Source organism: Peromyscus leucopus, chromosome 7, assembly GCF_004664715.2.
Source record: "Peromyscus leucopus breed LL Stock chromosome 7, UCI_PerLeu_2.1, whole genome shotgun sequence".
Classification (NCBI taxonomy): domain Eukaryota; kingdom Metazoa; phylum Chordata; class Mammalia; order Rodentia; family Cricetidae; genus Peromyscus; species Peromyscus leucopus.
In genome coordinates, this window is record NC_051069.1 from 18,973,851 (window position 1) to 18,989,100 (window position 15,250).

At 44.2% G+C, this 15,250-nt stretch overlaps 1 protein-coding gene across 4 annotated transcripts in view; it reads left to right on the plus strand.

Annotated features, from left to right (window-relative positions):
- Positions 1-570: 570 nt before the first annotated feature.
- Positions 571-15,250, plus strand: part of Elmod1 (ELMO domain containing 1) — a 55,550-nt gene continuing 40,870 nt past the window's right edge. For 2 of the 4 annotated variants that reach the window (XM_037207494.1, XM_037207495.1), the window contains exon 1: positions 571-877. The gene's annotated coding sequence lies outside the window, so the exon portion shown is untranslated. The remainder of the gene's footprint in view (positions 878-15,250) is intronic. The other 2 variants (XM_028864971.2, XM_037207496.1) reach the window with 2 other exon arrangements.

Genomic DNA, 15,250 nt, shown 5'->3' on the forward strand with positions numbered 1-15,250 from the left:
GGTGTTTAGGAGTTAGGCAGTGTTTCCCAAATAACTGCAAGCCAGGGTGTATATAATTCACCCCATTATAATTAAGCCTGGGATAAGGTGTTGTTTCTGAAGCCCTGGTTGAAATACAGGTATGGACCTGGGAAGACTGGCGTGAGCTTTCAGTTACACCTAATTAAAGAGCTGGTTCTTTGACAACTTGACCTGACCTGTCCAGAAATCAGGAGAGGCAGGGGATGCCTGGGAGGCAGAGCACAAGGAAAGCAAGTGAAGGTTGTGTTATCTGGACTGGGGGGAGGTTGACGATGAGCTAAAAACAAACTTTGACTTCTGGGCAATCCTCCGCGGAGTGGAGAAATACGCCTTGTCCTAGATTCTTGAGGAATCCCATTGACAGGCCTCCCCAGGTTCACAGCCCTGGACTTCTTTAGGGGTGGTCGACTCCTGGGCAATGAAACTGGGCCACTGCGGGCAACTCCGCAGTTTTAACCCCTTCCTCCCAGACTCAGTCTCGGGCCCTGCTCTCATTCCTCCCCGCCGCGCCCGCGCCCGGGGTTTCCGGGACTGAGCATGCTCAGTAGCCGCCCGCGTCTAGCTCCCAGGGAAACCTCTGCACGCCCTCCCCAGCTGCTCTCGGTCGCCTCCTCGCCGCCGGCCGCCCAGGGTGCATCCCGGCTTGCAGGGCTCCACGCGACCCAGATTCCCGCCCCTCCCCCGCCCCTCCCGCGCCCGCAGCCAGTGCGGCAGCCGCGGCCGCCTCTGTCCAGCTTCCGAGCGGGGACCAGCCGCGGTGGTCACGGTCGCCAGCGCGTAGCCGGAGCGAAGACGGAGATGGAGATCACACTGGCCCTCTCCCGGAGCTGCTGAGCCCACCGCTGTCCCTGTCCCGGTGAGTCGCGACCCTAGGGGAGGCGAGGGGCGAATGTCCTTGGAGAAGAGAGAGAGGCGGCTGCTGGGCTGTGTAGGGTACCGCAGAAATGCTCGGGGTTGGGGGACGGTGAAGGGACGTGAATGAAAGTGCGCACTACCTTGGTGCAGGAGCGCCGGGGTCACCCAAGACTATAAATCCTCTTTCTCACCCTGCGCCGGGAAATGAACACCCGCGGCGCTGCGGGTCAGCGCTGGAAGCTGTTTGCGTCCCGGGGGCGCGGGTCGCCTAGCGACTGAACGCCACTGCAGGTGCCTAGGGAGGGATCCTAAGCGGGGACAAAGGGCGGCCTGACTGGGACAAGTGGAGGGGTCCTGGCCCCCGGGGAGCCCTCTGTCCTGCCGGTCAGGCCCCAGGGCGGTGCCAGGCGGCAGAGGGGCAGCGCTGTAGACCGGAGGTCTCGGAGCCTCCACCCCGAGCCAGGTCCGCCAGGCTGGCGCGCTGCATCTCCTCCCACTGTGGGAAACTCCACTCTTGGAGCATCTCCGGGGCAGGTGCAGTTGAACAGGCGGGCGGAGAACAACAGCCCCGGGAGCTGTGAAAGCCAGAACAGTGGAGTGAGGCATGCTGTTTTTCCAAGTGGCTTTATTTCCAAGTGTGGGCACCGACTACTCCCCCTCTTGGTGTGTCTGCTCAACCTCTAAGCGGCGAGTCCGGTAACACACCTTATGAATATTTCAGAAACGACCTCACAGACTCGCTTGCTTCAGATCAAGTTTAATGAATATGTGTGGGAGCCTTTCGGCCCCGCACACACACAGATGGAAGCCTCAGTCACTGCTTGGAGCTTTCCAAATTTCATCTCTTCCTCCCCGCAAACCGTGAAAAAAAAGACGTCACAAATCCCCGCGAGCTCTAGATTGGTGTCATAAACTGAGGCTGTCATTTGGAGAGACCGATTTTAGGCAGGCTTTCCGCCTTTGTTCTGCGTCTCAGCAACGTGCGTGTGCGTGTTGTGTGGGTCGCTTGACAACCGTCCTTAACTGGTATTACCAATATGGTGGAAAGCAGGTAGCATGCCCACATTGGAATAAACGTCATAATTTCTTGTTGTCTTATGACAACACGGAGTAACAGCGGTCTTAGTCATTCTCTCCCTAGAAGTTTCCTTTTGAGGTCAATCTAGTTGAAATGTTGCCAAAGGCACACATTCTTATTATTCCTCACTATTGGGAGATACTCCTTCTTGACCTCTCTCTTATGGGAAAAACGAATGCGAACGCTTTCTCTGTAAGACGTCGCTGTCAAGAACAGCAGCAGCATGTTTTATAGCAGGGAACTTCCTGGGTTGTAGCAGACTTAGACTTTGAGCTATAACTCTCATTGTACCATTCCATTAACCAATAAACTGACATACTGTGTAGCTGTCAGTACCCCAAGATGGTACTCGTTTGCAGACAAAGTCAGTCAGCGCCCCCTCACCCCCCCCATGTGAGAGACAGGTAGGTAATCTTGACCCATCTATAATGAATTCTTTTGTTGACCAAAAGCTCAAGATTCCCTGTGAAGAGTAATGAGGCAATAATTCTCTCTTGCAAGTCCGCTCCTATAAGGAAGAGGCTGAGGCGCTTCAGTTTACAGATGTTGCACATTTAGGAAAGGCTTTTCCAACAAAGACTACCGCAGTTACATCACGGCTCCACCTCTGCCTGCCAGACTGCTTCTCCCAGTCTGAGGACAGTGAGTGTTGCTGGGCTCTATTAATGAAGGAAAACAGCACCGAAATGGAATTTTGCTCATTTTCTCCATTGTGTCTTGCTGATTCAACTAAAAATATGTGAATGTTAGCTTTTTAAGAGATTGTTGAAGACAGCATTAGAGTATCTCCTGAGCTAAAAATTGTTGATGGTATTATAAAGGAATTCTATGGAATTAATGAAATAAAGGAAATATTATGTAACAAGCAACATTTCCTAAAGCATGTCAGCAAATCGCTCGGGAATAAACCCAGCTGTGTTCACAGATGTAAAATCTGGCTAGTTGAGAAGTTTGCAGAGCTCAGACACAAACTTCCCGGTGTGTCAAGGAAGCAGACCCCATGTCCTCCAAGAATTTTTTTAAAAACATTTTTAGAATTGTTGTATTTAGCAAATTAAAATTCAAGCTGCCTCACTAAGTTTGAATTTCAAATAAACAGCAAACACTTAATTTAAATATGTCATGTGTGATATTTGGACTTATACTTTAAAAATTATTAGTTGTTTCTCTGAAATTTAGTTTGGACTGGACAGACTAACCCCCCCCCCTCGGAAACCCATAATGGAAACGTTTCTTTCCTCCTTTTTTGGGTCGCCTATGGGTTGAAAAAACAAAGTGGAACAGAAGTCATATGCTGCTCTGCAGACAGTCTGGGGCAGGCTCAGCTCTTGAGCTATTGAGAATAACTCAGGCCTGGAAGTGAGGATTCTCGGTTCTGCACATGTTTACTGAATAGTTCTACTTGTTAGGCTCTGAGGGAGTTTGCCAAAAATCCAAAGATGAGAAGAAGCGGGGGCTGGAGATGGATTTACATCAACCAATGTAGGGCCTGCTTTGTCGGAAGTGTGGGGCATATATTTGTCGGGAGGAGCGGGGTAATGTAAGAGCCTGGAGGAAGACACAGGATTCTGCTAGGTGTCTCCGTCAAGGAATGAGACAGTCAGCTCCCCAGCAGTGTTGACTGGGCTGGCCTTAGATGTGAGAACGAATTCTTATCATGGGAGAAGAGGTGTAAAGAAATTGTCATGGGAACAGAATGATGCTAGAAGTTTCAGAATTTTTAGCTGATAGCCTCAGTTAGAAAAAGAGAACAGCCCTATCATGTCCTGAAGTACTCCTCATCTTCCAACTTTTCCATTGTCCCCCCCCCTCCCCGCCCAAAGAAAGACTTTGAAATACTTGCTGATGGGAATGAAGAGGGCTCTGAGATGAGGCAAGTGTGGAGACTGGCAAGTGGCCGTTAGGCAAAGGGATCTCTACATTAAAAAAAAAAAAAAAAAAAAAAAAAAAAAAAAAAAGCTTTAAAAGCTGTTTTGAATGTATGAAGGTGTTTTGCCTGTAGGTCTGTGCAGCACGTGTGTACTTGGTGCCCTTGGAGGCCAGAAGAGGGCAATGGATCCTCCAGAACTGGAATCTCAGATGGTTGTGAGCTGTCATGTGGGTGCTGGGAACTGAACCTGGGTCCTCTGGAAGAGCAGCCAGTGCTCTTAACCAGTGAGCCATCTCTGCATTTCACAAAGCAGGTCACCTGCCTTTGACTAACATCATGGGGTGCTTTTCACTACTCCACTGCCATCCTGGTCTCTTCAGATAAAAAGCTGCCACACAGTATCGGAATACACTGTTTCTTTACATTTTTACTTTTATATAAGTGCAGATACTTAAATGTCTCATATGAGGTGCCGATCAATATTCAGTTTCTTTTGGTACACTTTCTTGAAATAAGAGAAGCGTATGTTTAAGTTTCAGCAAATCTGTTGCTCCAAGTGGGAAAAGACATTACATTGCTATCACTTCGTTTCGACTGAGTTGTCTTGAAGGAGGCAGATGCTGGTGATGGAAAGAAAGCATATTTTACAGAAATAGCACCGTGTGAAAATGACCATATGCTTGTAGTATCAGAGAGTACCTACTTGGTGTTCGGAAGGAAATTAATTCCCAAACAATACCGCAGCGAACACAGCTGTGTCTGCAGAGATGCTGGAAGTATCGCTGAGGATCAGTGGAGGGTGCTGCCCGGAAGTTGAAGGTTAAACCCATGAAAGTCCTGTAGAGACCATCACTTGCCTTTTCCTGATTCTGGTTGGCAAAACTCCAATGCCCCGTAATAGAATGCCAATCTAGATTACCCTTCTGTCAAGAAACCTATCTATCTTAGCAATCATCTTTCAGAAGAGCCTCAAATGTTTAATTATCCATATGTGTGGCTAATTTTTACTTTAGTTTTTCTTTTTTAAAAAAAAGGTGTTGGGGAGTGTACCTAAGGTTTTATGGGTGCCAGGCAAGCACTCTAGTACTGAGCTGTATTACATCCCTGGGGGGTGGGAGGGCATTTTTTTTGAGACAGTCTCACACTAAGTTATTCAGTATGGCCTTGAACTTTCTCTGTAGTCAAGGAAGGTCCAGAACCTGTGATCCTCCTGCCTCAGCTTCTTGAGTCACTGGGATCAACAGGTCTGACCCATGAGGCCCAGCTCATATTCTTCTATAAATTGTCAAAAATCCTAAGAACTACCCTACACTGAAGTCTAGTGAAATAGTCTTATCAAATAAACGATCATCCACTAAGATAGAGCAGAAAACAGTTTAATTCAGGAACTTGTGCCAGTCCTTTTTGCAGAAGGTCAAACATCTTCTTGCCTTATAATTCTGAGCTTATGTGAGAGGAAAAAAAAACTGACCAAGGAACATAATGAAATCATTTAAGTTCAAGGCAATTAGAGCCTAGGTCTTGTTTTCATCGAGATTTCACATGGACGCACACAGCTTTATTACAGGAAAGCTTTGCTGCAATGGTCCCCAGTGGCAACTCATGTGGACTGTCACCCAGAGAGCTTCGGGTGATGCCAGATGCTCATTCTCTAAGTCCTTAGTAAACATCCTGAATCCAAACATTCTGCTTAAGGATGTCCTTGCATCCCATGAGCACGTAACCTTCTAGCCCCCTTGTGCTGACAGTGGGCAAAGAGCATCATACCTTACTTCAGTTTCTCTGCTGTAAAATGGAAGGCACGAGAGTTAAACAATAATGATATGATGCCAGCCCTGATGTCTGTATCTATAAAATAAACCGAGGCCTTGCTGTGGTTTCAATAGATGAATAGTTTTGTTCTTAAAGAAATGAGAAACTTACATAAAGTGAATATACTCTATATGATGTTTCCCATGCTGTTGAAACAATTACACAGATTGGATTTTTTTTTTAATTTTTACATTTTGGAGGTGAAGCAGTTTGGTTGTTGACTAAGAAGAATTTATTAAGCTGCTTTTAAAGATCAGTCTCAGCTGGAGGTGGTGGTGCGTGCACCTTTAGTCCCAGCATTTAGGAGGCAGAAGCAGGCAGATCTCCATTTGTTCATGACCAGCCTAGTGTACATAATGAGTTTCTGTCCAGGCAGGGAACCTACTTCTAAAAAAAAAAAAAAAAAAAAAAAAAAAAAAATCAGTCTCAAGCAGATAAACAAACAAAAAATAAGAAAGAAAGAGAGAAGGAAAGAAAGAAAGAAAGAAAGAAAGAAAGAAAGAAAGAAAGAAAGAAAGAAAGAAAGAAAGAAAGAAAGAAAGAAAGAAAGAAAAGAAAGGAAGAAAGAAAGAAAGATAGATAGATCACCCTGCAGTTGAGATAGCTCAGACAGTGAAGCCACTCGCCTTCAAGCCTGATGACCTGACTTTGACCCTGGGAAGATGAGAACCCACTCCAACAGGCTGTCCTCTGTGCTCCACATACTCTATGGTGCAGACCTGCACGCGCACGCGCACACACACACACACACACACACACACACACACACACACACACACCACAAACTAAAGAAATAATAAGTGTAATTTTAAAGACCAGTCACAAGCAAGCTAATGATGCAGATTGGGAGTTCCTCACATACTCTTGCAATGAAGTTTCCATTTTAATTATTAAGCTGAACTTATTAATTAAAAGTCTGATGTAAGAGCTGATTTAAGCCACTGTACCCCTCCTTCCTATTTTCCCGTGTGCAACGAGGTGGTAAAAAGCTGACTTTTTAACAATATGTGTGTCTGTGTATACACGTGAGTGCCAGTGTCCTCAAAGGCCAGGAGAGGACGTCAGATCTCCTGGAGCTAAAAACTGTTTGTGTGACCCTTGAAATGGGTCAAAGAATTGAACCATGGTCCTCTGGAAGAGTAGTATGTGCCATGGACCATCTCTCCAGCCCCTGCCATATGTTTTGAAGGTTTTATTCATGATGAAGCTAATCATTTATTTATCTCATAGATGTTTTGATTTTTTGTTTTAGTTCAACAGAGATCATCAATGACATGAATTCTGTTCCCTACATCTTTTTTTTCTCCACCAACTGGCACTGTCAATATTTGAAGTGTAAACCATTTATTGTATAAATACTTGTCTTGTAAATGAAGCAGAGAGCTATCCTGTCAAAATCTGAAAGATAAATTTTCTAAAAGTTGTATAGTGTAGTAGACCCTTTACTTTTTGTTTGTTTGTTTTGAGAAAGGGTCTCTCTATTATGGAACTCTGGCTGTCCTGGAACTCACTATGTAGACCAAACTGGCCTCTAACTCACAGAGTTTCTCCTACCTCTGCCTTCCAAGTGCTAGAATTAAAGGCATGAGCCACCATGCCCAACTTTGACCCCTATATTTTGTTTTGTTTTTCGAGACAGGGTTTTTCTGTGTAGCTTTGTGCCTTTCCTGGAACTCACTCTGGAGACCAGGCTGGCCTCGAACTCACAGAGATCCACCTGGCTCTGCCTCCTGAATGCTGGGATTAAAGGCGTGTGTCACCACTGCCCAGCGACCCCTATATTTTTAACATAATATTTTATTTATTCTTTGAGAATTTCACACAAACATACAATAGGTTTTGATAATCCACCTTTCCTCCTTCCTCCAACCTCTACCAAACCCCACCAACACATCCTCTCCCAAGTTCATTCTCTCTCTCTCTCTCTCTCTCTCTCTCTCTCTCTCTCTCTCTCTCTCTCACTTGTTAATAATCCACTGAATCAAATTAGTGCTATGCATTTGCCCATGGATAGGGGGCCATCCCCTGGAGCATGGGCAGCCAATCAGTGGCTATACCCCAAAAGAAAAATTATTCTGTCTCCTCCAGTAGTCATTAACTGCCAGTAGCTCCTTAGCTAGAGATGAGGCCATCTGAGCTCTGCCCATATGAATCCTGGAATTTTGACTGTCTTGATCCAGTGTAGGCGCTATGAGTTCAGGAGCGTAGTGATGATGGCATGTCTAGAAGACAGTGTTTTACAACTCTCTTCCCCATCCTCCAGCGACTGCATCCTTTCTGCTCTCCCCTCCATGATATTTCCTGAGTCTGGGGAGGGGAGCAGTTGATACAGCTGTCTGATTAGGCCCAAGCACCCACAAGCACTTAGTCCCAGCACTTGGACCAGTTTTGAGTCTCTATGTTAACTGATGCCCAATACAAAAAGAAGCTCCTCTGACCAAAGTTGAGAGCGGCACTAATCAATGGGCATAACGTAAATATTTAGAATGCAGTTTGATAACATGACCACTTAGCAACACAACAGTGATGGATTCCTCCTGTGGCCTACGACCCTCTCAGAGACAGGCGTGAAATCCCTCTTGTGAGCAGGCCTAAAGTCCAATTAGAAAGCAGTTGGTTAGCTGCAGAAGAATCACACTACTATTGTACCAGCAGCACATCTTTCCTGGCAGGTTGGTTTTGTACTATGCAGGATCCAGTGCTGGGTAGGACTAGTGTCTCCTGAGCTCTTGTGGTGGCTTGCAAAACACCTTCTAGCACTACAAAAGCTGGCCAGCAGGGAAGAAATTAACTGGTCAGGTCCAGATTGATTTCTCTAGATCCTGCAACTAATGTGGAGCACTTGGGTTTTAGTTTTAAAGTGTCTTAAACCTAAAGGGCCATTTAAATTAGCTTTAAAAGATGTAAGCAGTTATTTTTAGTTATGAAGCTTAATCATAGGTTCTCCTAAAGTGATAAACACTCATTAAAACTGTGTTAATTGAGATGTATATTACATGTATCATTAGTCATAATTTTAAAAGCCTTTATTAAAATGCCTAATGTGGAATGCCTTCATATTCTATCCTGTGTATAATGTGTACATGGCCCAATGTGTGAACGCAATAAATAAGATCAAGATTTGACAATACAGATGATTGTGTCTTAGCTGTCCTATACAGTACCAGATGTTTCCTCCACTATTCCTTTAAATGATAGCGCATCTAGAAACGTATAATATATTCATAAAAAAAAATACATGTACATTTAGAATCCTTCTGGAACACAGCTTATCAGTGGGGCCCTTGAATAATCTCAGAATATAATACAGAATTGAAATCTGAGATGTGATCTCGTGTGAACCAACTATGTTGAGAGAATGTGGAAGCCAGCATAGAAGGTGGGTTTTGCTGGTTTTCTTTAGAATTCTTTATTAGCCATAATATTTTTAACAACTTTATTAATGATCCAAATCTACATAGGTCATCACAAACATCTCAAAAAATAGAGAACTTGGATAATAATCGGGATTCAAGTTGATATCCCTTGGCCCAGAAAAAAAAAATCAAGAGTAAGATTATGTTTTTAAAGGGGTGGCTGTGAGGTTCATTTAGGACCTAAAATCAATTCCCAAGACCAGAATGTGAAAGTACCAGTTTTTCTACTGTTAGATTATGTAAACATTTTTTTTCCTTGAATATGAACAGAAGAACTTCTGGTTGGATTCATCAACGATCTAAGCTCAAATCAAAGAGCGTCAGAAACAAAACATTCATCACACTATCTGTAAAGTGGCACACTTGAGACCACCTGTGGGAGTGTAAGAAAAATGATTTCCCTGAGTACGACTTTGGCTCAGATGACCTAAAAATCACCACCTAAAATAAATGTGATTGTAGACTTTAAATTGAGTTCCTAGGTGTTTACACATGGATCTGCCATTGTCCAATTCAATTTAATAAACTATATGTAACAGATAACTAGTGTACTTCTGTCCTTTGTTTTAAAATGAATGTATAACTTCATTATTTTATACTTAATTATTGCCTAGGCAACTAACAATCACAAACTAATCGCTTAAAAGTCAAATAAGTGCATCTGTTCTGCAACTACCACTGGGTTATTTCCAGAATATTCTTTAATTACATAAGCTCATATTTGAAATTGTTCTTTCTGAATGATGATCACACTAGGTATGTGTCTTAACTTGTACATCTAATTGAGTATGACAGTAGGGGTGCTGTCTCTGGCCTCACTCTGCATCATGTTTTGGTTTCAGAGACATCTGTTTATACTATAGGATGGACATTTGTTACTCTTTTTAAACACAGCCTTCAAAATTCCTGTCCTATGTTGGGGACTGTATTCATTGTTTTACAGAGAAACAGAACCAACAGAAAGAGGCACATTTGTGCACACACGTCCACCCCTGGTATGTGTGTGTGTGTGTGTGTGTGTGTGTGTGTGTGTGTGTGTGTGTGCATGAAGAGACTTATTACAAAAGATGGGCTCTTTTAATTGTGTCCATAATCTGTTGTCTGCAAACTAAAGACCCAGAAAAGTTGTTGTGATTCTACCAAAGAGCCAGAAGACACCAGTTCCTCCTCCCACCTCTGCCCCGTTCAGGCCCACTGCAGACTGGATAGTGCTGGCCACACTGGGAAGGGAAATACACGTTATCCAGTCCAGGGGTTCAGACACTGATCTTATCCAGAAACTACATTCAGACATACCCAGAAATAATGTACCTGGGACTCCTTGAGCCAGTGAAGTTGACATGTGAAATCAACCATCACAAGACTCCCTTGTGTTACAAAACAGATCCACTTCCCACAACACGCGTAGAAAGTGCCAGAGGTTTCTTTTTTTTCACACACCTTCGAATCTGAGACCTGTTCCTGGCATCCAAATTCCATCGCGGGGTTCCAGCCATTAAAGCCCCTCTACCAACGCCAGACAGTGCCGAAGCAGTACCAGCCTGGGTCTGGTGGTGGCGGTAGCGGTTTCTTTCCTCTGGGACTTCTATGTCACATGTTAAGCTTTTTTTTCTCTTTTTTTCTTTCCTTCCTTCCTTCCTCCCTCCCTCCCTCCCTTCTTTCCTTCCTTTCTTTCTTTCTGGCTCTACAGCCTTGGTCCAAACCTAATTTCCGTGCCCACCTGGAAATCTGGGGATTACTTTCATGACAAATGCATTTTCTACTTAAATAGGAGAGAGAGTTTGTTTGGTTTGAGGTTTGGTTTTTTGAGACAGTAGCCCAGACTGGCCTTGAACTCTTGGAGATCTTCCTGCCTTAGCCTCTTGAATGTTGGGGTTCTGGGAATGATCCATTATGGCCCACTAGTTTCTGTTTCTGCAGTAGTAAGCCCTGCTTAGCACAGGACTAATCCCAGGCTAATGGAGGGGCAGTCATCAGCCACTAGGACCCACTGAGTGCACAACATTCTGAAAGGCGCGAGATGGGGAGATGTTTATTTGTTCTCTTGGTGTTTGTGAGACAAGTCACCTTGCCTGGCCTAAGCTAGTGGTCTGGGGACCCCAATGGCAAACCTAGGTGGGGACATGTGAACCTAGGAGTATAATGATTTAAAGATTGCTTTAGGGTGAAATGGGGGGTTGGTGTAAGAAAGGATACTTGTCAGGACAAAAAATATTATGTTTCAACTAGTTTAAGAGGCAACATTTTTTTCTCTTTTAACATGTAAAGTTTAGAAGTGTCTAGAGTGTATCATGTCTTAATCACCATTCTGTTCCCAGTCAGCCCATCTATATTTCACTGAACCTAGGATGTCATTGATAAAAACTATCATATTCTGAGTAAAAAGCTCAGTAAGGAACTGGGGAGGTGGCTCAGTCTGTAAAGTGCTTACCACGCAACCATGAGGGCCTGAGCCTGATCCCCATGGGGAAAGCCAGGAGCAGAGGCATGTGCCTGTAGTCCCAGAGCAGAGGGATGAGATAAGAGGGCGTCCGGGGCCAGTCTTGCCAAATCAGTGAGATCTAGGTTCAGTGAGAAACCCTAGCTCAAGAAATAAGGCAGCAAGCAATAGGGAATGCCTCTGACTCCTGTGGCCACCTGCACTGATGTACATACACCCATCCACACCCATCCACACGTTCCAGCCACACACAGGCACAAGTACCCAGACACACACACACACACACACACACACACACACACACACACACACACACAATACACAAAACTAGAAAAAGGTAAGAAAGTAAATACATGAAATAAAAGGTTTGTTTACACCAGGGTGATAATTTCACATTACTTAAAACATCATAATAGTAAGACTTGGTCCTCCAGTTCCTAAGAGCCCATCTTTCTTCACTCCAGATATGTGTTTCTCAGGAAAGCACATTTACTTTTAATGTGAGAAACTGTGGCCACATTTTTCCTGCGTTTTACAGTGGTTTTTATCTAGCATTTTGATTTTCAAAACTAAAATATTGAGGACATTTTGTGTCAAATGGACCATTACTTTTTAAATTCTCCATAGTCTTTTAAAGGTCAGAGGCGTAGCTCATCAACTGTGCTCGCCCACCGTTCCCTGCCTGGAAAGGCAGACAACCATGGGCTTTTGAAGCAGGTCACAAGTAAACTGACGGGCAACCTTGACTTCTACGGTGAACACGGACTGCTGCCATTGATGAAAATCACAAAATCACCCCCAATGAGTGTTCATGTCTGAGGAAGGGAAAAGGCTTCCTGCTTGTCATGTTAGGGCATGTCAGCGGGTCGGTTTTAAAGATAATTGCTGAGGAAGAAGGAAGGAGCGACTCTGGAACGTGGCCTCGGGGAGATGGTTATCCGTGAGCATTACATCTCTAGTGGGATATGCTGGGTGGCATGTGTGAACGGTAACTGTAAAATCTCAAAGACTCTTTCATTCTCCGGGTGGTCATTTTTCATATTGCTAGTTTTCTGTCATCGTGTGAACACCTTAAACCCAAAATTACATTTTTATCCATACTTCAAATGCTCACAGCCTTAGGAATTTTTTTTCTTTTCTTCCCCCTTTTTCCCCATTCCATCTCATCCCTCCATCATCTTACTGATTCCTTCCATTTTCTGTCTTTTTATTGAATTTGATATTTTATTGCATCGTATCTTTTTGTTTTTTGTTTGTTTTTGGTCTTTTGAGACAGGGTTTCTCTGTGTAACAGTCCTGCCTGTCCTGGAACTCTCTCTGTAGACCAGGCTGGCCTCGAACTCACAGAGATCTGCCTGCCTCTGCCTCCTGAGTGCTGGAATTAAAAGCGTGCACCACCACACACAAGTCTCTCGTCTTTCTTTATATAGATTTGTTACTTCTTAGGACTTGCTCAAATATAAAGCAGGGTGAAAATATAGACATTATCTGAATTTGCTAATTGTCTTAGTTAAGGATTCCTATTACTGTGAGGAGACACTATGACCAGGGCAACTCTTACAAAGAACATTTAATGGAGGTGACAGTTTACAGTTTCAGAGGTTCTGTCCATTACAATCATGAAGGGGAGCATGGCGGCGTCCAGGCAGACACGGTGCTGGATCCGAGAGTGCTACATCTTGCAGGCAACAGGAAGTCAACTGATTGTCACACTGAGTGAAGCTTGAGGAAAAAAAAAAAAAAAAAAAAACCTCAAAGCTCGTCCCCACAGTGACACACTTCCTCCAACAAAGCCACGCCTCCTAATAATGCCATTCCCTTTGGGGGCCATTTTCTTTGGAACCACCACACTAATTTAGACCTATCTGCTCACCCAACATAAGGCCGATGCACAGCCCATTTGATCTGAAAGGACCGATGAGAGCACCTGTCTTCGGTTTGTAGCTCTGCCCAGGCAGAGCCCTGCAGTTCAAGAAGTTGTTTTTACCCAGCTCCTTTACCCACAATCTGTGCCCTCGGTTAGTGTCCTGTATTCCTGGATGGCATGCTCATTTTGGGTAGGGTTTTCTTTTCTAATGAATTGGAAATCATCTGAAGATAGGCATACATGCAAAGCATAATAAAGAATTAATGTGAGCTGAGTTCGTCTGACCTTTAAACTCCATCAGCTTCAGTTATTTGTTAGTGTGAGCCTTTTCTAGAGTGCTCATGTTTTCCCTCTGTTTTGCCTTCTCCATGCAAATATATCATCACTGAGGAAGGGGTGGGTCAAAAAGAAACACATCTATTTCTTTTTTTTAAATATTTATTTTGCATTCACTTTGTTATGCATGTATATCTGTGCACCACATGTGTGCAGTGCCTGTGGTGGCCAAAAGAGGGTCTTGGACCAGGCAGTGGTGGTGCACACCTTTAATCCCAGCACTCTGGAGGCAGAGGCAGGTGGATCTCTGTGAGTTTGAGGCCAGACTGATCTACAAAGCGAGTTCCAGGACAGCTAGGGTTATTACACAATGAAACCCTGTCTCAAAAAATAAAAATTAAAATAAAATAAAAAAGAGGGTGTTGGGTCCCCTGGGGCTGGCACTACACAAGGTTGTCAGGCTGAGCCACCATGTGGGTGCTGGGAGTCCAAGCCGGTCCTCTGGAAGGGCGGCCAGTGCTCCTAACCACTGAGCCATCCCTCTGGGCCCCCTTACATCTATTTCTAGTAGATTCCCAAGTCTCCACCTGCCTGAGGAATGTCATCTCTAGTCTTATTTCATTACATTCTACAAGGGCCACAAGCATCATAAGATAAGGTCAGAGGTGCCTGGAAGGTGGTCGGTCTCCCAGGTAGCTCCCCAAGGATGCCATGAAGCTTGGGGTACAGGTGCAGACTCACACCTTAATGGCTTCCTAGCTTTGCACTTTAGTGTCAGTTAGATGAGAGTTTTCATTCTCTTTTCCATGTCTGTCTGGAATTTTTGTTCCAGTGGCTTCTAGAGGGAGCACAGAAGAGAACCAAGAGCCACTGCCTCCTGAATCTCAACTTTGCCTCGTGCTAACCATAGACCTTCCTCGGAAGGTCCCTTAATCTCTCTAGCTCAGTGTCCCCCAAAAGGAGACAAACTTAATGATTCACTTCAGGAAGTGGCTAGGATTGAGTTTAGATAAACAAAACCCACTGGTTGTTGCCCAACTCTTAGCAGTACATATATAAATATTAGCAGTTATTAATCCCACCAAACCTTAAACTGAGATTTAAATCTTCAGGTTGAATTTTATTTTTGTTATTTATTTATTTATTTATTTATTTGTTTGTTTATTTTGGTTTCTTTGAGGTAGGGTTTCTTTGTGTAACAGCCCTGACTGTCCTGGAACTCACTCTGTAGACCAGGCTGGCCTCAAACCCACAGACACTGCCTGCCTCTGCCTCCTGAGCGCTGGGATTAGAAGTTTATTTTTAAATGTACTCTATACAACTTTTTAAAATACTAGGATAATCACAAGTTGGGCAGATGTTAAAAGGAAATAGCACTCACCTTGTGGGTTGCTTTTTTTTTTTTTTTTTAAGCTGAGGATCGAACCCAGGGCCTTGTGCTTGCTAGACAAGCGCTCTACCACTGAGCTAAATCCCCAACCCACTGGGTTGCTTTTTATGTATGTGTATCACGTGCCCACAAGCATCTTGGTTGTTAGAGGATACAGTCAGTTAAATTTTTTAAAGACTGTACAGGAAGTAGCTTCTCTCTCTCTCTCTCTCTCTCTCTCTCTCT